General features: G+C 42.4%; 1 protein-coding gene and 1 pseudogene across 1 annotated transcript in view; both read right to left on the bottom strand.

Moving 5' to 3' along the window:
• The window catches only part of ZNRF2 (zinc and ring finger 2), an 83955-nt gene that overhangs the window by 30944 nt on the left and 29400 nt on the right, over positions 1-23611 (bottom strand).
• Positions 879-1326, bottom strand: LOC144260616 (small ribosomal subunit protein uS13 pseudogene; annotated as a pseudogene).

Here is a 23611-nt window from a genome sequence, read left to right as displayed (position 1 = left end):
GTTGATATACCCCTGGGGGTATGCAGAGGTCTTCCAGGAGTACGTGTACCCCTGGTTGAGAACCACTATTCTACAGGACAAGTCAGTGTTTTTCCAGAATTTCTTTGTTTTTGTCATGACAGTCAAATTCTCCTAATCTCAACCGATAACTTAAACACCTATTGCTATTATCTCATCAACCATGTTACCTCTAACTTTTCTCCCTCTTGATCACATTTTGCTTATAATCTCAACTCTCCAAATCATACCAGATTTCCTATCCATCCTTGCCTTCACATCTGAAATCTATTTGAAATCACGTCCTCACTTAAAAAGTCATCTCCATCAAAACAATACTCCCCTTTGTCTTGGGGTATCATCCTCTAAAACAACTACTTACATTATCAAATATTTTCATTTTCTGAGCCCATTCCCACATCCATTAGTCAAATTCCCTCTCTACAATGATTTTTCGTCCTGTCTCATGATAGGGTTGGGCATTTGACTGGACAACTGGTCAACTGATCAATCAAATATTGTCACAAATGGTCAAATATTTTAAAGCACTCATTCGTTAGACCAGTAACAGTAACATTGAAGATTAAGACTTTATGGTCAGCTTAGCCTTAAAAAGATATGCCTACTTACAAAAGTTACTTGACTGATTTAGAATAACTCAAAAATGTGAAACAGTTGAATCAAGTTCTAAAAATGAACTTTTGACTTTTCTACCAATGTTAGGATAGCAGTTCAATGTGAATGGTATTCAAGGCTGAATAGTTAGAATAGAAAATATAAATTAAACAGAAATAAGCCAATCACATAGCAACCACAAAAAAAAAAAAATTTTAAATGCACTTCTCGGAAAACAGAACTTTATTGCAGACACAGGGCAGACACTACTTCTTCTTGGAGACACCGACGGTTCTGCCGCAGCGCCCAGTCGTCTTGGTGTGCTGGCCCCACACGTGCAGCCCCCAGAAGTGGCGCAGGCCCCGATGTGCCCGGATTTTCTTTAGCTGCTTCAGGTCCTTGCGCAGTTTGTTGTCCAGCCCGTTGGCCAGAACCTGGCTGTATTTGCCATCTTTAGCATCCTTCTGCCTGTGGAGGAACCAGTCAGGGATCTTCTACTGACGGGGGTTCTGCATGATAGTGATGACACGCTCCACCTCATCCTCTGTCAGCTCCCCCGCCCTCTTGGTCAGGTCCATGTCCACTTTCCTCAGCACCACGAGGACCCACACCCTTGACGGCGGTGATGGCAAAGGTGATTTTCCGTTGCCCATCTATGTTGGTGTTGAGCACTCGCAGAACGCGCTGGAATTTCTCAGGGATCACAAGAGACATGGTGACTACTCCGCACTCCAGTCTCGCCCAGTCCAGCAGGCCAACTCTTCAAGCAGCTTAATGACTGTGCATATTTTCTTTGTGTTGGGGGCAGGAAGACTGTGAACCCTTCTCTCCCTCCCCCATTCCCTTTTCAGTTAATTTATTATGTATGTTTGTGTAGTCAATTTAGATTGTAAACTCTTCAGGGCAGGGACCATGTCTAAATTTGTTTGATGTGCTTTGTAAACTGCCCGAGTATTGATGGCATGGTATACAAATAAAGACAAACATATGTTTGTTCTAGAAGGACTCCACTCAATCAAGATGCTCATCTTACAATTAATGTACCTTTTACCCCAGAGGTGGCATTAGCATGTAGTAAAATGAGTGAGCAAGACACTGAATAGGCTTGCTAACAGTAGACAGCAAAATGATGCAATCAGAAAGGTAGGCCACTGCTTACACCAGGGCATTCTTGCTGCAATCTTTGATATTTAACCAGGGCAGTAAACTGACATTAATTGACCAGCTTGCCAAGCCTACCTCATGTACTCCTGGGTGAAATTCTGCGCCACAATGTGCGTGCAGAATTCATGTCCCCTGCAGATGTCTTTGCTTCCCCCAAAGAAAAATGACTGACAGGGAAGCAAAGGGAAGCTGCAAGAGCAGTCACGCACTCCTCCCTAGCAGCACAAGTACAGTAACTCCTCACTTAACATTGCACTTATGTTCTTGAAAAATGCAACTTTAAGCAAAACGATGTTAAGCGAATCCAATTTCCCCATAAGAATTAAGGTAAACTGGAGTGGGGTGGGGCGGGTTAGGTTCCAGGGAAATTTTTTTAGCCGGACAAAAGACATTATATACATATTGTGACAAAGTTCCTCCTCTACCTTGGTGGATCTTGTGCTTAGTGGTGGATTTGCTCACCTCAGGAGATTCACGGCAGCCCTCAGTTTGGCCGTTTTCATGAACCCACAGTCCAGGTCAACTTCTCCTGTGTCTGACCAGGACTTGGGAGGTTTGGGGGGAACCCGGGCCCGCCCTCTACGGCGGGTTCCAGCCCAGGGCCTTGTGGAATGCAGCTGCCTAGAGTGCCTCCTGGAACAGCTGTGCGACAGCAACAACTCCTTGGGCTACTTCCCCATGGCCTCCTCCCAACACCTTCTTTACCCTCACCATAGGATCTTTCTCCTGGTGTCCGATAATGCTTGTACTCCTCAGTCCTCCAACAGTATGCGTTCTCACTCTCAGCTCCTAGCCCCTCTTGCTCCCAGATCCTCACACATGCACCGCAAGCTGAAGTGAGCTCCTTTTTAAACCCAGGTGCCCTGATTAGCCTGCCTTAATTGATTCTAGCAGCTTCTTGATTGGCTGCAGCTGTTCTAATCAGCCTGTCTTGTCTCCAGAAGGTTCCTCATTGTTCTGGAACCTTCCCTGTTCCCTGGGTAAGGTACCTACTTAACCTGGAGCTAATATATCTGCCTTCTATTACTCTCCTGTAGCCATCTGGCCTGGCCCTGTCACAATATACAGTATAAGCTTCAAACAATTCTAACCAGAGGATTATCTGGGGACCTGCTCATGAGCTCCCTGAGCAACCTAAACCATGTTGATATTAGGTGGGATATTTCCCAGGGAATGTCTTCCTGTTAAATGATGAACTAGCACTCGGCTGAGCCCTAAAGTTGTTGTTAATGTAGCCTCATGCTCTACAAGGCAGCACTGAGGAGGCCACCTCTACAAGGTAGCACTGAGGGAGGCAGGAGGGAGGAGACACAACAGATGCAGGACAGTGGCTGCAAACACTTCCCTGAGGAAACTGAACGTGATGATGAACCCATGCTATCCCTTTGGAGCGCACCACTCCCTCTTCCGGATGGCGTATGCATGGCTGCACAGGTGTTGATTTTCCAGAGTGCCAGGGGGAGTTCAAACCCCGGCTCTGCCCCAGGCCTACCTGCACTCCCTCCCTCCCTGTGTTTGGGGGAGGGGGTGAGGGAAGCTGCATGCCTCCCCTCCACAGCAATCAGCTGTTTTGTAGCGTTCAGGAGGCTCTGGGAGAGAGGGAGGAAGCTGTGCACCATGTCCTCGCTCCTCCCCTGTCCTACCCAGAGCCTCCTGAACACCCACGATACAGCTAATTGCTGCGGGCGGGAGGTGTGGGGTGGGAGGGGGGAGTTGCTGATCCGTAGGGCAGCCGGGAGGAGGGAGGCACTGGGAGGTGTGTGGAGGGGAGCTGATAGTGGGGCTGCCGGCCCACCTTGGTCCCAAGCCCCCAACGCCAAACAACAATATAAGCAAACATTGCACAACTTTAAATGAGTATGTTCTCTAATAGATCAGGGACATAACAAAACGTTAATTGGGATGACGTTAAGTGATGAGTTACTGTACATCGTTTCGGGCACCCGGAGCAGCCAGTGGAGAGGTAAATCATCACGGGGCCAGGGACACCCTAGCCAGTGGCTCCTACTCTGCGCCAGGATCAGCTGTTAGTCCCGGCTGGGCTGGAGGCAGGAAAGAACAAGACTGCCTCTTCTTCTGCAAGGAGCAGACAGAGCTGGGTCAGACGTACCCCAAGAAACCTTCCCTGTCTGCAGGAAGCTCAGCATGCTCCCCTGTTTCCTGCCCCCATTGCTGTATGGGAAGCTGCTCCCCCATCTGCCCATGCATTTGGACCCCCCCCATACCCAGACCCCCCCACACACCAAGCCTGATCCTGTACATCCAAAAAAACCCCAGCCCTCCATACCCAAACCCTACCCCACTAAACCTTAATCTCTGCATCTGGATCTCCCACACACCCAGGCCCCCTGCCTCCTGAAACCCATCACTCCCCCTGCTCCTGGACCACCCCGATGAGCCCTCCACACCACACTGAGCCCCAACTAGCTACATCCAGACTCCCCACCCCACCAAGCCCCACGCCCCCAGCACCCAGACCCCCTCGTTGAGCCCCAACCACCTTCACCAGAAACCCCCTACAGAGTCCCATTGCCCCTGCACCTGGAAACCACACCACCCCCCCCAAATGCCCGTGTATCCAAATACCCCCCACTGAGCTGCCCACACCAAGACTGTCCCACACAGAACCCTCTCACCCCCACACCAGGATCCTGCCTGGTTGAGCATGCCTGCCCCACACCTGGTGCTCCTGGAGTGGAGGGGCAGGGCCCCAGGGTGTTTCTGGGGCAGGCCCAGACCTTGCATTGTGTCAGGGTTGGGTGCAGCTTCACTACCGAGTCCATGTCCCAGGGGGAGAAGGCTGCAGGCTGATCTCCCACCTCTGTGCAGCCAGCGGCCTGTGCTCCCCACTGTCATGCTGAAACTTCCACATTTATTTATTGACAAATAAAACTTGCAGAATTTTAAAATATTACGTGCAGAATTTTTTGGTGCAGAATTCCCTCAGGAGTACTCACATTCAAAACAGTTGCCATCAGCCCTCTCATAAAAAGTCACTTCACCCATCTTTCTACAGCAAGATTACAAAAGCAATCCTTAATCTGATCTCTTCTCCCTCTGGGGCTTCTCATTACAAGTGTTAACCTTTAACAACACTGTACTTGTAGATTTGGGTATTATCCACCTATATCTTCATTAGTTCAGAAAGAAAGAAAGAAGGCTCAAATGCCCTATAAACATTATGCCAAATGTTTCTATGGCAAAGCCATAATAATCTATACCACTGGAGTTCATTTGACAGATCCAAAAGCATGTATGAGAAACAATTTAACAAGTTACTACTTTAAGTTGCTTTCAGCCCAGTTTTGACAGATACAAATAATTAAGGATGAGACATATAGGAGCAGACAATCTTATTTGACCAATGGTGGTAGAGGACTTAGAAAGGAATTGCAGACTATATATGAAGGAGAGGTGGGAGTATAATGAAGAAATAATGCCTGAGATCTAAATTTTAAACTTCAACTGTTTGACTACCAACCCAATAATAGTTGCAGAGTTGAAATAAAGCCTATGGTGCTCATCACTATCTGCTGCAGCAGAGAATGGGTAGCAAGGAGGGAATGAAAAGATTTGACTCAATATCACAATCCATCTCCTCCTCATTGTCACCAGAGAGAGAGGGTGAAGCAGCTGACAGAAGCTACAGCAGCAGAGATTTTTAAGGGAGCGGTCTTTCTCCAATCTAGCTATTGCTTCCTGCTACTGAAAAAGCCTTAACCTAGTCTTGAAGAAGTTTAGAGCCTCATTTTCAATCAGCTGCCTTTAAATAAAATATATATATTTTACACACACACACACACACACACACACACACACACAAAGGGTTGTTGATTAATCGCAGTTAACTCACATGTTTAACTAAAATTATTAATCACAATAAAAAAATTAATCGCGATTCATCACAGTTTTAATTGCACTGTTAAACAATAGAATGCCAATTGAAATTTTGGATTTTTTCTACATTTTCAAATATATTTACTTCAATTACAGCACAGAATACAAAGTGTACAGTGCTCACTTTATATTATTATTACAATTTGCACTGTAAAAATGATAAACAAAAGAAAGTATTTCAGTTCACCTCATCTAAGTACTGTAATGCAATCTCTTTATCATGAAAGTGCAACTTACAAATGTAGTTTGTTACATAACTGCACTCAAAAACAAAACAATGTAAAACTTTAGATCCTACAAGTCCTACTTCTTGTTCAGCCAATCGCTAAGACAAACAAGTTTATTTACATTTACAGGAGATAATGCTGCCCACCTCTTACTTACAATGTCACCAGAAAGTGAGAACAAGCATTTGCATGGGACTTTTGTAGCTGGCACTGCAAGGTATTTATGTGCCAGATATGCTAAATATTCGTATGTTCCTTCATGCTTCGGCCACCATTCCAGAGGACATGCTTCCGTGCTGATGATGCTTGTTAAAAAAATAATGTATTAAATTTGTGACTGAACTCCGTGGGGGAGAATTGTATGTCTCCGACTCTGTTTTACCTGCATTCTGCCATATATTTCCATGTTATAGTAGTCTCGGATGATGACTCAGCACATGTTCGATTTAAGATCACTTTTGCTGCAGATTTGACAAAACGCAAAGAAGGTACCAATGTGAGATTTCTAAAGATAGCTACAGCACTGGACCCAAGGTTTAAGAATCTGAAGTGCCTTCCAAGATCTGAGAGGGATGAGGTGTGGCGCATGCTTTCACATGTCTTAAAAGAGCAACACTCCAATGCTGAAATTACAGAACCCAAACCACTAAAAAAAGAAAATCAACCTTCTGTTGGTAGTATCTAACTCTCATGATAAAAATGAACACACATCGGTCCACAACTCTTTGGATTGTTATCAAGCAGAACTCATCATCAGCATGGACACGTGTCATCTGGAATGGTGGTTGAAGCATGAAGGGACATATACATTGTTAGCACATCTGGCACGTAAATATCTTGTGACGCCAGCTACAACAGTGCCATGCGAATGCCTGTTCTCACTTTCAGGTGACACTGTGAAGAAGAAGTGGGCAGCATTATCTCCTGTAAATGTAAACAAACTTCTGTGTCTGAGCGACTGGCTGAACAAGAAATAGGACTGAGTGGACTTGAAGGCTCTAAAGTTTTACATTGTTTTGTTTTTGAGTGCAGTTATTTTTTTGTACATAATTGTACATTTGTAAGTTTAACTTTCATGATAAAGAGATTGCACTACAGTACTTGTATTAGGTGAATTGAAAAATACTATTTCTTTTGTTTTTTACAGGGGAAATATTTGTAATCAAAAATATAAAGTGAGCACTGTACACTTTGAATTGTTTTGTAATTGAAATAAATATATTTGAAAATTTAAAAAACATCTAAAAATATTTAAATGGTATTCTATTATTAACAGTGCAAAAAAAAAAAAACCACACAATCCTTTTCATCACTTGACAGCCCTAATATATATTTAAAGGGGAAAAGACTACAGTAGAACTTCAGAATTATGAACACCAGAGTTACAAACTAGCCAGTCAAACACACCCCTCATTTGGAACCAGAAGTACACAATCAGTCAGGAGCAGAGACCAAAAAAAGTACAGTACAGTACTGTGTTAAATGTAAACTACTAAAAAATTATAAAGGGAAAGTTTAAAAAAATTGACAAGGTAAAGAAACTGCTTCTGTGCTTGTTTCATTTAAATTAAGATGGTTCAAAGTAGCTTTTTTTTTCTGCATAGTAAAGTTTCAAAGCGATATTATGTCAATGTTCAGTTGTAAACTTTTGAAAAAATCACCATAACATTTTGTTCAGTTGCCAACATTTCAAAGTTATGAACAACCTCCATTCCGGAGGTGTTCAAAACTGAGGTTCTACTGTAATTGTTTTATCAACAACTTGAGTTTGAATAGTACTGAATGTACTAAACAAAAAAGGTGAGTTGGGGGGGCGGAAAGGTAGAAGAACTTCTCAGAAAGCAGTCCTTCAGTGACTCACAATATATAAATAACTCAGAGAACAAAGGATCTGCTGTGCTATTGCAAGGAAGACCCAAGGAAAGCATTTATGGCCTTTTGCTTTTATCACCAGCTCAAGGAAACATTCCAATAACCAATTCCATAAGAGACTTTCAGGTGCCTAAAGTCATTCTCAATGAAGCAATCAAAGGAAGGTTCAAATTGGCCTGCTCGCTAATAGAGTAGCAAGTCCTTTGTGTTTAGTAGATAAACTGTTGTCAAGAATATAAATGCAGACACATCAGGGCAACAAAGAGGCCAAAATCAGTTAATATGATATCAAATTCATTAAGAGTACATACAGCTGCTCTTCGGTAACCACAAAAGAATCTGTTACAATTAAGATGGTTACAGAAAGGTGTGTGATTGATTTTAAATAAAGCTTAAAAAAAAATAGTAACTAGATATCCCTAAGCAGATAAGAAAAAAAAAAGCCAGAGCCATTACATATATTTATGTAGCCACATAACCCCTCACCATACTATCTGAGAACCTCACAAACTTTGATGTATTTATCCTTACAACATCCCTGTGAGGTGGGAAAGTATCACCTCCATGTTAGGCAGCTTGCCAAGATCACGCACAGGAACTCCATGGGAGTCAGGTATTGAAGCCAGGACACTGCAGTACCAGTCCAAAGATGTCCCTTCCTCCTAATACAGTAAATAGACCACTGAGAGACACAAGGTAAATCTGGAGATCCTCCTTCCATTTCAGAAATTAATCCAGCACATCAGAAAATGGTACCAAATGTATATCTTGTTCTTATTGTCTAACAGAAACAGATGTTATACTCCTGGGGAAAATTCTGCACCACTGCGCATGTGCAGAATTTATGTCCCCGCAGATTTCTTTGCTTCCCCACAGAAAAATGACTTTCTGATAGGGAGGCAAAGGGCAGCCACAAGAGTGGTCATGTGGCCCTCCACAGCAGTATATTTCAGGTGCTGAGGGCAGCCAGCAGAGAGGTAAATCACTGTGGGGCAGGAGCTGGGAAAGAAATGGCTGGTGACTCCTCCCTGGCAAGGGCATCAGCTGCTAGTCCCAACTCGGCCAGGGAGGATGGGACTTCCTCTTCCCCTGCACGGCATCCGGGGCCAGGTCAGACCCACCCCCAGATTTCTTCCCAAGCTGCAGGAAGCTCTGCAAACTCCCCCCATCCCTCCACCACTCGCTTTCTGCGCCTATCGCTTCTCAGCTACAGGGGGAGGGATCCCCCATCCACCCAACCCCAGTGCATCCAGACCCCCTCATACCTCACCAAGCCTCACCCCCCCACACACACTCAGAACCCCCCCAATAAGCCCCACTCCCCCTGCACCTGGACCACTCTGACGAGCCACCCGCACCCAGATCCACCCCACTGAGCCCCAACCACTGCACCTGGTTCCCCACCCCACTGAATCCCACTCCCCCAAACATCTGGAACCCCCACTGATACCCACACCCAGAGCCCTCTGCCAAGCTCTATTCCCCCACACACACACCCAGACCCCCTCCTGCTGAGCCCCAACCACCTTCAACTGGACCCCTCTGCAGTCTCATTACCGTTGTACCCAGAACCCCACAACAAGCCCCTGTGCAGCCAGATCCCTCCCAACACAAGACCCTCTCAACCGACATCTGGATCCCCCTCCCCCCCACACACACACTGAAGCCCTCCACACTTGAATCCGGTCTTGCTGAGCCTGCCTGCCCACACCTGGTGCACCTGGCATGCAGGGGCAGGGCCCTGGGTTTTTTCTAGGGCAGGCACGGTCCTTGCGCTGTGTCAGGGTTGGGTGCAACCTCACCAATAAGTCCGTGTCTCGAGGGAGGGACCTGTACAGTGATCTCCCACCTCTGTGCAGCTAGTGGCATGTGCTCCCCAATGCCATGCTGGAGCCTACACATTTATGTGACAAATAAAATTTGCAGAATCTGGGGGGAGGAGGGGCACAGAATTTTTGATATTTTTTGGCACAGAATGCCCTGAGGAGTAATTTTAAACTGCCACAAACACAAGCCTCAAAAAGAAAAACAGCAAAGAGTCCTCGCCCAAATACTCATGCCCTTATGACCTGATTTTGAAAGTTTAGCATTCTAGTGAAAGTAATTATTATGTAAAACAAAACATGAGCTTGGAAAGAGTACAAGGGCAAAGACACAGAACAACAGAGCAGCCAGAGCAGAGTAAACACAGTACAAACCGTTTTAAAACACTAATAAATCAAAACACAGCTATTTATGCATAATAAGACTTCAATAAATAAATAAAAAAGATCCATCAATGAAAAGTCAATCTTTGTTTTCTTGGATACACAGCTTTTCCTTAGTCTCTCTGACGACTATTCACACATTCAGGAAATGAAACCATTGCACAGCTCTGCAGGCAGGTTTTGACAGTTGTTACATCTCAAACACGTCTTGAAATTTTGACCTATCATCCCTTCACTGCTGCTGAGTTGCTGTGTAGGTACTCCTCATCACTCTGCCATCTTCAGCCTTCCAGCAACATCCTTCTAGGTCTGCCTTACTTTCCTGCCAATTTATACAGCTTCACTGTGCACCATTCAAATTGCTTCAGTGTAAGAGGGTTGGTTTTTTTGTTTTTGTTTGGGGAGGGTGGGGGGAGAGGGAGTAAGTGAAGATCCACCATCTGGATCCCTTTAAATGGAAACTTTACAAAAAATCTTGGACCCTATACATTTTGCAAGAACATTTAACATTTTTTCTGGAATACCTTGTGACACTATGATGATGTCATAATTATGAAGCAATTTGTACAAAATGAGTGATGTAAGGTGTCACTGGAAAAGTTATGATTTGCTGAATATGATTATCCTATTTGTATGCATGTGTCATTTTTGTATCTGAAATTATGGACTATGGTCTGTATTTCAAATGGGCTTACTCTGGAAAACACCCACAGCTAGCTTTTCATGTGCAACAGTGATGAAGCTAGACAGTCATAATGGCTCATTAGCCAAGACACTGGGCTATGAAAAGGACTTACCCTTCCTGTTAACGTTTCAACCAGCCTGTAAATTATGGCTGCTATGATTCAGCAAGGGCATGTAACTAGTCCACATGATACGGAACTCCATTTTGGGTACCTGTATTTTTCCACAAACTGGGTGGGAACGGAGTCTGGAACAAAGGGTTCCGCCATATGTTAAGGTTATATAAGGTGGGGTGTGACATCAAATGGCCTCACTCCCCACACACAAGGACACTCCTTGAAACACCTGAGAAACAAAGACTGAACCCCCGAGAGAAGTGCTAGTCCCAGGCTAAAAGGATTTCTAGCATAAAATAGTTGTAAAATGTTTGGTTAATATTGTTAACACTGGCCAAAAGCCCATGAACAAACCCAGAAGGGCCACACAGAGGACACTGTGGCTCAACCTGATCAGAATACACTTATAACAGAGCAAGTCTCTGGCAGAACACCACAGAACTCAGGCCAGTTTGAACGTATATGGAAAAAAATCCTCAATTATTTCAAAACAAACATACTTCCTCCTACCATAAAGATTTTATATCCCTTGGATATTACTACACAGATACATTAACTTTGCTCACAATGTAAAAGGTTGTTGAAAACAAAAGCAAAGCATTACATACTTGTATAGTCCTACAATAAAATAAAAAGTCTGAAAAAAAAAAACAGCTGTAGAAAGACCATACTTGTGCTTATTCTTCAGCATTTGGAGAATTAATGGTGCATACAATCTGGATTTATGACTACCAATCAAAAATGACAGATTTGCAATAAGATCACCCACATAAGGTCTACTGTCATTATGTGCAAGGCAAATCCTTTTTGAGTGTAATGAATTTAAATTTAATTGTAGAGTGGACCAGTTATCAAAAGGACAGGGAACTAGGAGGACCAAAGGAACTAATTCTAATTCTTGCTGAGCCAGACACCTCGAGCAAGTCACTTGATTACTTTGAGCCCTAGTTGGATAAATAAAATTCCCCCAAATATCCAAATAAAAGTAAAAGGGAAGAAGAGTATAAATCCATCTCCAAACACACACCGAACTGCACATCTTCAAATCTTTATTATTTCTGAAAATATATCCTTTTAGCAAGAGTTCTAATTCCTCCCCCTGTAACCTTCCCCCACCTAACCTAAAGGCGAATACAAACCTGTTTAAATTAAATGTCAGAACACAGAAGAAAGTTGAGTTTGTAGTTATTCCTAAAAAAGTCATAAGGGAGTCAAAAGGACAAAGGATTATTACTAACGGGCCACCTGCCACCTCGGGATTGCCAGAGTACAGCATGCTCCTGTCATGTCTCCAACACCAAAAGCTGCATGGGGTGTGGAAGAGGATAAATCTAGCACTATGCCTCCTGGAACTCCCCAAAATTAGAGAAATGCCCAGCTAAAATGTTGCCTGTTTTCTGTCCCCTTGTGTATCCAGCTCCCTAATCCAGAGAGGATATAGCAGGGGTCAGCAACCTTTCAGAAGTGGTGTGCCGAGTCTTCATTTATTCACTCTAGTTTAACGTTTCACATGCCAGTAATACATTTTAAACGTTTTTAGAAGGTCTCTTTCTTTTAGTCTATAATATATAACCAAACTATTGTTGTATGTAAAGTAAATAAGGATTTTCAAATGTTTAAGAAGCTTCATTTAAAAAATTAAATTAAAATGCAGATCTTATCAGTTCAGTGTGATCCTTGCCCTTGCTTTTCCTTGCTGAGTTTTCCAATGTCTGGCACGTATTTGGATACTTTAAGCTGCACACAGGCTTCTGAGTGATCAGTTGTTAACCAGCTCCGAGAGGGACAGAAGACAGATTTCATGTGTCCACACAGGTATGTGGATCCAAATGCTGAAAGCATTGCAAACGCAATTTTCTTCGAACAATTACATTTCACTGGCAGGGAGGTCCAACAGGTCAGAATAGAGGCTCCATGATTTCTCTCAGTAGCTTCAAGTGCACTCTACAGATCTCCAAACTTTGATGCCCACAATTCTGAGCTTTTTAACTGAATGAGCTGCATTTCAAAATCTTCAACACCCATCCACTGAAATACAGACAAATCCAAGTCGCTTTTGTTGAACTTTTCAGGTTTAATTGGAAAAGAAAGCAATGGGCCAAACTGCTGGAAATCTTGAAATCTGTCAGAAAATTCTGATTCCAGTTCTTACATGTACATTCTAATCTCAAAGTCAAACGCAGTGTGCTGTTCCACATGGCGTGATAGTGATGTAAGCAGCAAATCAGGACTTAAAAATATCCCAGAACAGTGGAACAATTTTTAAGGTAGGGGTGCTGAGCTGCCCTCCTTTTGCCCCATCTGCACCCCTCACTGCCCCAGGCTGGGGCCAGTGGGCCACAGCTGGGATCGACTGCAGAGCCCTGGGCTGGTGGTCGGGACTCCAGGCCGGCAGCAGAGTCCCCCGGACCGGTGGCCGGGACCCAGGGCCGGCAACGGGCTGAGCGAGGCCAGCGGACGGAACCCCAGCTGGCAGGGGGCTGGCAGCGGGTACCCCAGACCAGCAGCGGAGCCCCCCCGGACTGGTGGCCAGGACCTGGGCAGTGTGAGTGCCATAGGTTGCCTACCCCTGGGATATAGCATCAAATAGAAATTTCCTTAAAAGTTAAACAGGTGGAAGTGAATCATCTCCTTAGATTTCAGAAGGGAAGGATCGAAAACCACAGCAACCATGGAAAATCATGCTAAGGTTCTACAGCAAAAATATTGTTATAAGTTTTCTAGGAACTGCAATATGACCAGATGATGCTTAGTCCTTCCATTAGGTAGACTTTTGTGCTGATGTCCTAGTTTTCCCCCTTATTTTGTGCCTCACAAGAAAATGAAGTAGACCATGTATTGAAGGCAGAGATGTGGTAGGCAACAAAGTACTAACTGGTCAAAAACTTGTAGGGACAGATCCTCAGCTCAGAGCAGCAAAGAGGCCTTAAAAGTTGTCTAAAAAGAGCATCTGGGGAGTCCATTTGGAGGGGAAACCCCTACTGATATAAAGGTATTGTAGTCAGCATTACCTTTCCCACTTAGGGAGCGGGATGGGGGATTAGCAAGGATATGCCCAAACCGCAGTAGTTGCTTTAACTTGTACAAGAGGCCAGTTTAGCCCATGGATTAACCTGGCAGAAAGGTGGCTTAAACTTTGCTTTATCCCTGCACTATACCCACACGTGCACACAGCCAAGTATGAACCCAGCTATCTAGCTGCAGCCTTCTTGCCTGCATTTCCTTATTCAAAACTTCCATAGCACTCAAGAGAAAAGACAATTGTAAAGAAGAGTCAAATACCACCCTTATTTAAAAAAAGTTTTGAATAAAGCTAGGAAAAGCTACTAAATAAGCAAACAACTGGAGGAACTTGTTTAGAGAATACTTTATAAACTAAGTTAACATTTCTGAAAGATAAAAAAAAATCTTACTACATGAAATTCTTTTAATCCTCTCCTTTTGTTAACTGGGGAAAATGGGGTCTTCAATACCAAACACTGAAAGATAGCATAAGAGACAACAGTGAAAGGAAAGAAAAACTGGAGTGAAGGGAGAAAGGAAAGAAGTTGAACACGAAATTTTTTTTATATAGTGAAACAATCTCGTACATCAGCTGTGTACATTTGGTCGTGACTCCATATGACCTATTGCCAAAGTCGTGTACTAATGGTGTTCTTTGACAACTTCACATTTTTGGAAATTGAAAAAAAGTAAAAATAGCTATTGCAGAACAAAAGTAAGCGCAAACTACAGAAAAAGACACTCAGGTAGGAGAGAGTTCTGGAAAGTTTTTAATTTTTTTTAGATTATTTTACATCTTAAAATGAGGACAGTTGTGATCTGAGGAACTGCTTTTCAAGAGGTAATATTTTGGTCCAATACAAGCATTTGAAAAAAAGGACAGACACACACACCCACACACACATCCTTTCAACTCCAGAAGAGAGGACAACCTTCCAGATAACCTGCATTAAAAGGTAGATCACTTTCTGGACCAATGGCTTCTGTGTCTCCTTTCCTAAAGATGATACAAATTTTTAGATTGACAAGATTGATGATGAAAGCAACGTTAATATTGAATTTACCTGTAAGTCGCTACTTCATCCTTTAACTTCCGCCTTTGTATATTCTCTCTCTCTCTCATACTCACACACACCCACTTACTTCTCAGAGAAAAGATCACCCTATAAAATAACTAGGACCATTTATAAAGCAAATGAAGAGTCGATACAATTAGTTTCCCTGGGTTTAGTATATTTTTATACGAAAGTAAAGCAAGCACAGGACTCTTTCCTTTTTAAAAAAACAATGAACACAATTCAGAGATTCTAGCCCAACATGAATAAGAAATGTACTTTCAAACAGGACTTGACTCACTCATTTGCCTACGACAATTAAACATTTTTTTTAGGTGAGTGCCATCAACTTCTACAGACTCTAAGATTTTATTTAAAAAAAGAATTAAGTCCCTAATCCTTACAGTTGCAAAGAAAACCTTCCAAAATGTGAATCAAGTACAACCAAGGCAGGGAGACCACCCTAGTGGCATCACAGCTGAAGAAATTGGAAGACAGAACATATGAGGCTCGTTTTCAAACATCTTCCAACTACAGTATTTTCAATTAAAGGTACCTTTATATAGTATTTTATCATTTATATCAGCGTTTCTCAAACTGGGGTCCGCAAGGGTACTCCAAGGGTCTGCGAGCGCCACTGATCAACACCTTCCTCTCCCTCCCAGTGCCTCCTGCATGCCGCAGAACAGCTGTTCCCTGGAGTGTAGGAAGTGCTGGGAGGGGGCAGAAAGATGCAGGGAAGAGGAGGGGCAGGGTGGAGCAGGGATGGGGTCTTGTGGAAAGGGGCGGAGTGGGGGTGAGGCCTGGGGGTCCACGGCAAAATTTTAAATCAAAATGGAAGTCCTCGGGTTACTAACGTTTGAGAAGCATTGATTTATATAATTCTCAATCCTCCTAGAATGCTACATAAACATTAAGGTACAAGAAATTATTGTTCTTCCCTATAAGAAATAATATTTTAATGGAAAGAATGTGTACAAATCTAATTCCTACGAGATACGTAACAGAAAAGAAAAATCCTAGAGAAGATAAGTGGAAGATTTGAGCACTTAATTGCTGTTGTTATTCTATTACAAAGCCAAACCAGACAAAAAAAACTCAGCAACGCAGTGCCGCTTCATAATTGCACTCCTGAATGGCTGAATGGATGCACAGGCAGAGGAGTCCAAACACTTTTAATATACTTGACACTGTGAACTGTATTTCAATAAGTACCTGCATGTGAGTTATCATTTTTAAGTATTATCAATACATTCCATTTAAACAGATCAAACATGTGGTGTTTTGTACATACTAGCAATATACCATCTAGCATGAATTTACAGGTGCTTCAAATACTGTTTTGTAGCTGAAAATATTTTGTTTAATCCATTGCAATATTTTAGGACCATGAAAAGTTAAAGATTTTTTTTAAAAAAAGTAAATTAAGACTCAACACTCCCAGTGAAGCTAGAATTATTCCCTTTTCAAAAAGCATACACTGAGGCACATAAAAGTTAAATGACTTTTACAGACAGCATGCTTAGTCCTATACAAAATAAAAACAGCATCATGCTGAGTTTACAATCTAAAAAACAAACAATTACACGGCTCTGAAGCATCTTATGCCAAATTGTTACTTTCATTAACAAATTCTTGTAATCACTAGATTTGACAGATGTAATGGCAGCATACCAAAATGTGCACAAAAACGGCCATTGAGCAAAAGGATGGCCTAGTTTCACGTCAATGAAAAGTTGCATATCAATGAAACAAGATGGGATTTTTCAAATGGCTTAACATCAATTATTTTTCTAGAGTAAAGTTAATACAGCATCAAAAATTACATGGATTTTTAAAAAAAATTCAGTTGAAAGTTAATGTCATGTAGTTTAAGAGGAAGGATGGAAAGAATTGATCCAAGATAAGAAGAATAAAGTTCTGATTAACAGAAAGTACAGAATTAATATCTTGAAGACTTAGTACAGTACAAGACAATAATGAATAGGATGAAGATTATATGAAGCAGGACAAGAGGGGGGTAGAGTGAGAACACCATGCTGAGCAAGTCTACTCAATGGAAGAGTCAAAGGAAAGAAGACATAAAATGACAAGACGTGAGTGACAGTTAGCAAAAATTACGTATAAAGGACTTGATCAAACATCCTCCCAAAAGCTGAAGAATCTTATGAGCAGACTGATCAAAACATGTATAAAGAACAAAAATAAATGGGGTAGACAAAGACATCACACTTAAGAAAAAATGAGCAGATAGAGAAAAGAACAGGCTCCAGAAGGCATCATCATAGTGGACCACAAAGAAATGGATGCCACTTGACAGCATGCAGAAGACAAGGTATCTCAGAGTTTTAATACTACTATCATCATTCTACTAAACAAACAAGGTGATAATGGAGACCTGAGAAAGCACAGTTAACAGACTATTGTCTGTAGTCTACAAAGTTTCCACCAAAAGTAAGGAAGTGTAAAAATTCCTCACTAGAGCAAAAACTTTGTAAAATCTTATTTAATTGACATACTTACCAATAACCTATTGGTTCCTGGAGGAATAGAGGTAGCAGTGATAAAGAAAAAAGGAAAACCAATCAACAACAAAAAATAGAATGCAATATTAAGATGTACATCTGGGAGGAAAGACAAAGTGAGAGAGAGAGAAAGAGAGATTAAAGTTAAATAGTTATGTGGTCTGCTCACCAGAGTTTAAATGTTGTATATAAAACTCTACATTTGTCATTCTATTTAACAAATAAAACTACTCAGTATTTTGCTAAGAATTAAAGTGTCACAAAACACTTCAAATATTATTTAAAACATATGTCCATTTAGAAATGGGAAAAGCTGGAAAATGGCTAAAAAATAAAATTCCTTGAGAAAAAATTATATGAACTGAGCAAGATAGCAGACCTCTTCTATATTATTACATACTTCAATTTTCCCTCCCCAGTTTTCCCAATTTAGCTGTTCTTTATACAACAACATCCCCAGAAAATATTAATTTCTTAGATCAGCCACAGCAGGAGGTGGGCGAGGGGATTCAGCCTACAACCTATTTCACTTTAAATCAACTCTTCTGGCCAGCTTGAGCTAAGTGTTTCTCTCCTTCAGATAAATGATAGTATGTTGAGGTCAGTAGAAAGATCTGTGACTGGAGAGTATCTACATCTTCATCACTGTCCTTGGCCCACAGGAATCCAGTTGCCCAAGAGATCCTTTTTAAGGAGCAAGATCATATTCACTTACAGTAAAGCATCTTCCTTTCAACTCATTGGGTGAAACCTTACAGGAAAATTCCAAGCTAACAGAAAGACCATGCTGGGTCAGCGAATTCTCCATTATCTTGACTAGGAATATAATTATCCTCATGTATGGATTATTAATTGGAGAAATATTCTTGTATTTTGTAGAGTATTGTGCTATATACTTCTTAGAAACTCCCACCAATATACAATTTTTTAGGAGAGAGAGAATATGGGAAGACAAAGGGCAACAAGAGGAAGTTTCAGCACACTATGCATTGATTTAGCCATTTGGCTCTCACGGGTATTTACAGACTTCAATGAGATTTCAATTCCAGTATGACGTGATGAAAATTATGCCTAATTTGAGACTAATTCTTCAAAGAGAGTCAAGTAATATTTCATTTACGAGACTCTGTACATGTTATAAGTAATGAAAAACAGTTTGTGGAGGAAGAACTAGCTTTCCAAAAACTCAACATCCAAAATGAACAGCTATATAGAAAGATCCTTTTTAAGTCACTTTTCTGCTATTCTAAACAGTTGCCCATGTGCAAAAGGAATGTGAGGGCTTGTCTCCACTTACCGGGGGATGGACGCACAGATATCGATCTACCGGGGGTCGATTTAGTGGGTCTAGTGAAGACCCGCTAAATCGACCGCCAATCACTCTCCTGTCAACTCCGGTACTCCACCGGAATGAGAAGCATAAGGTAAGTCTACAGGAGAGTTTCTCCCATCGACCCAGCATGGTGCAGACACCGCAAAAGGTCGACCCAAATTATGTCGATTCCAGCTACATTATTCACATAGCTGTAGTTGCATAACTTAGGTCAACTGAGCCCCATAGTGTAGACCTGCCCTGAAATGCAATGTGTCATAAGTAAATGTACAAAAGCTGCTGCAATGGATCCAGAAGGTTTACATGCTTGAACACTATTGCTTTCATGTTAAAAATAATGCCAAACCATATTCAAAAGATGTTAAAAAACCAAAGTATCTATATATTTGAAGCTGAACATTTGAAACTTAAAAAAATAAAGATTATCATCCAGAAGAACACAAAAACATATTAAAGTACTTTTGAGTAGGACTGCAGAAATCCTCGGCTACAGCTACTGGGGAGTTTCTCTCTTTAACAAGAGCCATAATGCAAAAAACTTTCATAAGAATTCCCTCAAATAGGGGCATCACTGACATTATTAAATAACCTTTAGTAGAGATTTCTTTTTTTCTTCCCCAATAATGGCAGTACCTATCAGCATGAATTAAACAAAACCTTCAGGTAACTGTATGACAATCCAAGTTTTCTTTAATGTTATCAAATGAAAAGAGGAATGGAAGCTTGTTGTAATATTAGACTGTTCTTAATTTAAAATCAGTGTTTCATATACAAAAAGATGAATACACAGTGTAACACATTGGTTATTATTACTTTCACAGCACACTTTTGGTGCAGGGTGTTTTAGATAGTTCCCAGCAGAGCTTAAAGCCCTTTCTAAAACAAACATTACTTTCTGATCAATAAATCCAAATACTACAGCAAGTGACAAGACAGTCAGTTTTAAATATATCCCTGCATTTGGCTGCTAGGTACAGTCTACCAACTAAACTAGATTGCTGAGAAATTTGCTAGAGGTATTACTTAAGTTTCTATTCTTAGACATTTGAGTATTTTGTTGTTTGAAATTTGATGTTTATTTCCTCACAGTAACTGGATCATGATAATTACACACACACACACACAGAGTTTATCTATACATGATATATACACACTTCATGTATATTGTTCAGGTGAACATGAACATATATTTACACTCACATACACACACTAACATGTATTTTGACATTTCAGCCTTTCAAGAAGAGGTATAATAATAAAAACATTTCAATCTGCACAATAATTAAAGCTTTCCTGAAAAGGAATAAAAAGGATGTATTTAATCATAATATTTCATAATATTTCAAGTAAGAGCAGCTATAAAAAGAGCTTTGTTTAAGAGTTATGTTCACATATCCACAGTGCTGAAACACTGACAGCAAACAAAATTTTGATTTACATAGCTGTAATGTAGTATATACATTTAAACTCAGGACAGTGTCCAGTTTTCAAGCTCACAGATATAATCAATATGAAACTAAAATATGTTAATCACCTCTGAGCCTCCTCCCCTATTAGAATCAAGAAAAGGCACACTATACTGAACGGAGAAGCAGTATGTGTATAATTATTGTTTGTATTAAAGTAAAGCCATAACAGGGTCAGCATCCCATTGTGTGAGAAGCTGCACTTACATACAGTGAGAGACAGCCCCTTCCCCAAAGAGCTTACAATCTAAGTAGTGTGACGGGGCAAGGCCGGATGGCTATAGAAAAGTAGTGGGAAACAGATATATATTAGCTCCAGGCTAAACAAATCCCTGGTACCAGGTTAAGTGAAATGGAAGCTGCTCCAGGTCAATTAAGACACCTGGGGCCAATTAAGAACTTTCCAGAAGGCAGGGAGAATGCTAGGTTGATTGGGACACCTGAAGCCAATCAGGGGCTGGCTGAAACTAGTTAAAAGCCTCCCAGTCAGTCAGGTGGGGGTGCATGTCAGGAGCTGTGGGAGGAAGATGCACTGTTGGAGAGGCTGAGAAGTACACACCATATCAGGCACAAGGAAGGAGACCCTGAGGTAAGGGTGAAATGAGCTTGAGGAAGTGAGGGCTGCTGTGGGGGAAGTAGCCCAGGGAATTGTACATGTCATGTTTCTAAAAGGTCAGCTACCATAGCTGATACTATTAGGGTCCCTGGGCTGGAGCCCGAAGTAGAGGGTGGGCGCAGGCTCCCCCCCCACACCTTTGCCCCCTGATTAATCACGGAAACTGGGAGACAACAGAGACTGTGCAAGGAAGGATAACTTCTCCTCACTTCCCTTGCTGGCTTATGATGAAAATGGCTCAGTAGACTGTGATCTTTGTCTCTCGAGAAAGAAGGGTTACATGGAGGGTCACAGTGAGCCTCTGAGGCTAGCAAAATCTGCCAGGAAATGCGGGACCCACGGAGGCAAGGACAGAGCTTTGTCACAGTAGACAAAGCAAAGAATGGAGAAAAAGGAAGTATTATCCCTGTTATACAGATGGAACTGAGGCAAAGTTTCAGTTTCACAGAAAATTGAGCAACTCATCCAAGATTACGCAAGACGTTTGTGGCAGAGCCAGGAACCAAACTCAAATCAGAGTTTTAGTCCAGTGCTTCAACTGAAAGTCCATCCCTTCCCTCATAACCCTGCATGACCCTGAACCAAGACCCACAGAAAGATCCAAAAAAAGATGTGCAAGTATTTAAATAATGACAAAGTCTTCCTTTTTGTTCCTCCTCAGGAACTAAAAGGAAGTCAGGAGGTAACAAATCAGAATGAGTTTCTTTAACAAAGAGAAAAGTACTCACCTTACGCAGTAACTGAGGTTCTCCGAGATGTGTGTCTCTGTGGGTGCTCCATTTTAGGTGTTTGTGCACCCCTGCACTCATACTCTGAGACTTTTGGTAGCAGTGCCCAGTGGTACCCATCTCATGCGGCTTCAGGCAGTTAACTGATGCTGTGCGACCAACCCCCACTCTGTTCCTTCTCTACTGCAGAGGCTGAGTAAGAAACTCCAAAGTAGAGGGGAGGAGCGTGGGTTGTGGAGCACCCACAGAGACACACATCTCAAAGAACCTCAGTTACTGCACGAGGTGAGTAACCTTCTCTTCTTCTTCAAGTGCTGTCCCTGAGGATGCTCCATTTTAGGCGACTTCAGAGCAGTGCCCTCCGGTGGAAGGAGGGGGCTTTGGAGTTGAAGTCGTGACAGATGACAGTACAGACAGTCCAAATGAGGTATCAGATGTTGCCTGTTGGTCTAATGCGCAGTGCAGTGTAAAGGTATGGGCTGAGGCCCAGATAGCAGCTCTACAAATGTCCATGATGGATACATTGTTCAGGAAAGCCGTGGAGACTGACAGAGCTTTGGTGGAATGCATGCAAATCCCCTTCGGGGGCTGGCGAGAGCACTGATGATAGCATATATTTTTGCAATCAGAGATCCACTTGGAGAGTCCTTGTTTAGATATGGCACTCCCTTTGGAACGTTCGATGATGGATACAAACAGTCTGGGTGATTTACGAAATGGCCTTGTTCTGTCTATGTAAAAGGCTAATTCCCTCCCTACATCCAGAGTATGAAGCATGGACTGCGTTCTATCTGTGTGGGGTTTGGGGTAGAATGTTGGTCGGTAAATGGGTTGGTTAAGGTGGAACACAGATTACTTTTGGTAAAAACTTGGGGTACGGTCTCCGGGTTACTTTACCTTTAAAAAAGGCTGTGTATAGGGGATCTGCCATGATGGCCCCCAGCTCTACTACACATCTGGCAGATGTAATTGCCACAAGGAATGCCACTTTCATGGAAAGGTGTAGTAGCAAGCATGTTGCCATGGGTTCAAATGGGGATCGGGTGAGGGCCTGAATGACCAGGGTGAGGCCCATGGTGTAGTAGGTTCGCGTACTTCTTGGTAGAAGTTGTTGAGTCCTTTGAAGAAACGTTTGGTTAGCGGCTGAGCAAAAACAGAATATGGATTCACCTTGAAGTGAAAGGCTCTGATGGCGAATAGGTGAACTTTTATTGAACTCATGGAGAGGCCTGACCTTTTAAGCTCCAATAGGTAATCTAATATTAAGGGTAAGGAGGGTGAAATGGATGCCATCTGACGACACCATGCTTCAAACTGCTGCCACTTGAACATGTACGTATGACAGATAGTTGCTCTATGACTATTTAATAATATGTTTTGTACGTCTTCCAAGCAGGTCCTCTCAGATCCTGTGAGCCATGGAGGAGCCATGCTCTGAGATGGAGTTTTTGTAGGTCTGGATGCAGGACACAACTTGAGTCCTGGGACAGCAGATGAGGCTGAACTGGGAGTGTGATTGTTGGATGCACAGCCATCCTGAGGAGGTAAGGATACCAGGGTTGGCTGTGTGGGGTCTATTAGGATTACTGTGTCCCCATCCTGTCTGATCTTGTGGATCACTTGGGTCAGGAGAGGGATGGGAGGGAAGGCATATAGAAGGGGAGCGTTCCACTCGAGGAGGAATCCATCGCCTAAGGACTGTATGCCAAGACCTCCCCTGGAGCAAAACCGAGGGCATTTGCTATTTTGTGCGGTTGCAAAGAGGTCTATTGTTGGGAACCCCCACTGCTGAAATATGTGCAGAAGTACTCTGTTATTGAGCTCCCACTTGTGGTCCTGAGAAAAATGCCTGCTTAAGGCATCTACTATGAAGTTCTGGCATCCAGGTAGGAAAGACAAGGAGATGTGGATATTGTGTCTGCTGCACCATTGCTAGAGTTTTAGGGCTTCCACACATAGGAAGTGTGATCGTGCTCCCCCTTCTCTGTTTTATATAAAACATACAGGCTGTTTTCTGTAAGGATCTGAATGGTCTTGTCTTCGACGAGTGGTAGGAAGTGGGAGCAGGCATTGTGGACGGCTCGTAGTTCTAATACATTCATATGT

This window comes from Eretmochelys imbricata, chromosome 2, assembly GCF_965152235.1.
Source record: "Eretmochelys imbricata isolate rEreImb1 chromosome 2, rEreImb1.hap1, whole genome shotgun sequence".
NCBI lineage: Eukaryota > Metazoa > Chordata > Testudines > Cheloniidae > Eretmochelys > Eretmochelys imbricata.
This window is presented reverse-complemented; position numbering and strand designations above follow the sequence as displayed.